Source organism: Gracilinanus agilis, chromosome 2, assembly GCF_016433145.1.
Source record: "Gracilinanus agilis isolate LMUSP501 chromosome 2, AgileGrace, whole genome shotgun sequence".
Classification (NCBI taxonomy): Eukaryota; Metazoa; Chordata; class Mammalia; order Didelphimorphia; family Didelphidae; genus Gracilinanus; species Gracilinanus agilis.
The window spans coordinates 443,123,878-443,126,243 of NC_058131.1; positions in this window are offsets into that span (position 1 = coordinate 443,123,878).

The following is a 2,366-nucleotide window of genomic DNA, read 5'->3' on the forward strand; positions in this document are numbered from 1 at the left end:
GATATGACACTGAATTGGTAAAATAATTTAGGCAGAATTGTAATTTTTATTATATTGGCTTGGCCTATCCATGAACAATTAATATTTTTCAAATTCATCAACTTGACTTTATTTGTGTGAAAAATGCTTTGTAATTGTGTTCATATAGTTGCTTTGGTAAATATACCTCTAGGTATTTTATGTTGTCTACAATTATTTTAAATGAAATTTTTCTTTTCTCTCTCTTGCTGTTCTAATTTGTTGGTGTTAAATAAAAATTCTGATGGTTTATTTTATAGCTTGCAACTTGCTAAAGTTGTTAATTGTTTCTATTAGTTTTTTAGTTGATTCTCTAGGGTTCTTTGTGTAAACCATGTTGTATGCAGATGCAAAGCATGGAATCCCTGCAAAGGTACAGGGAGAGCCTCACCCAGAATTCCAGGGGTCCCCCCTGGAGAACTTTGGGTGAGGGTCTCCCTGTACCTTTGCAGGGATTCCATGCTTTGCATCTGCACACAACAACCATCATATCACCTGAAAAGAGTGATAATTTTGTTTTGTCATTGCCTCTTCTCATTCCTTCCATCTCTTTTTCTTCCCCTTTTGCTATAACTAGTGTTTCTGGCATAATATTAAAGAGTAGTGATTATAATGAACATCTTTGCATCACCCCTGATATTACTGGGAAGGATTCTGGGAATATAGCGTATCCCCATTACAAATAATGGTTGATGGTGGTTTTAGATAGATATCCTTTATCACTTTAAGGAAAGCTTCTTTTATTGCAATGTGTTCTAATATTTTTATAAGGAATGGGTATTGTGTGTCAAAATCTTTTTCTGCATAGATTGAAATAATCTTATGGTTTCTGTTGGTTTTGTTATTGATATTGAACCTCTGCAATCCTGGTATAAAATTGTGTAAAGGAAATTATTGAGAGGATTTTGATCACGAGGACAGAATCAAAACTCTGGTGCCCCCTGTAGTCAGCAGGAAAAGCCAGCAATTGAGGTAGAGGACAAGGAGGTAGGCCAGATGTCCCTTGGGTGGCCCTGGCAAAGGAGAAAGGGCAACAGTTGGTTCACAAGGGGTGACCTGTGAGAGTCAGTGGGCAGAAAGTCATAAACTGAGGCCCAAATGGATCTCTCTCTCTTGGCTTCTGGGACAAAGATAGATGAGACTCACAAGGTGATTGCTTCAGCAAGGAGGTTTATGCCTTAGTCAGAAAAACTGAGGCTATGCATCATTAATCCTTTCTTTAGGAATGATCTGTGTCCTCACTCTTCTCTCATTCTCTCCTTTCTGATTAATGAAGATCATAAATCCATGGCCAGTCTAACCATTTTAATCTTAACAAAACCTACAAATTTTGCATCAAGATGTGCTTCATGTTCAGTGCTATGTCAAGGACCAAAATTATTTTAACACTGACTCAAATTTTTCTAAGCCTAAAGACATTGATTTCAAACCTTTTTCTAAACAATGGAGGGAAGGGGAACTATGAGAAACCAAAAAAAAAAAACAAAAAAAAACAAGATCCCACCTTTGCTTGTATAATAACCATCCTCATATCCCATTATGTCTTATGGCAACTCCAAGAGGAGAGAATCCTACATTTGTTGGAAAGATTGAGTATGAAAATATTGTCTATTTCCCTAGTACTGAGAAAGTTTACTGCCAAGGTTCCACCATATCATTCTAAGAGGAAATTGCCTTCAGTTTCCAATGGATCTTACATAGACATAATTTATAGTGAACACACACTTTCTTATGAACTCTGAGGAATCTTTCTGTGGAACTTGAAAACCTAGACCAATATAAAACTTTACACATACTAGAAATACTATTATCAATTTGCAAATCAAGATGAGCCTAGAATTCATTCAGAATCAATTCAGACTTGACCTTGTAACAGTTGCACAAGTAGAACCAATCTTGCTGTTCTTAAGTCAACCATTCATACCAATGTTCATGTACTCCAATGAGTCCTAGCTAAAATTCACCATATTGGAGATGAGACATATATCCACATCCAACCCTTCGTAGGATCCCTTTTTATAGCTTTCCTCTGCTTTCACCTGACTAGCAGGAACAGACATTTTCCCTACCATAATCAGGGGGGTCTCACTAATTATTCTGCTCAGCCCTTTTATACTTAATTGTTGTATTTGCTGTGGTAGGCTCTTGTCAAAAGAACTTGACTTTCTTTGCAAATGTTTTAAACCAGTTTAGGATTAACCAACCCCTGTTAAGATTACTTATGTAAGTAAGATGATAATGATGATATCTGTCATGAATATGAATACCCTAACTGGGACCTATTTACTCTGAATCCACATGGATTCAGCCTATACTAGGCTACCATGAGCCTCACTATTTTCATTAAT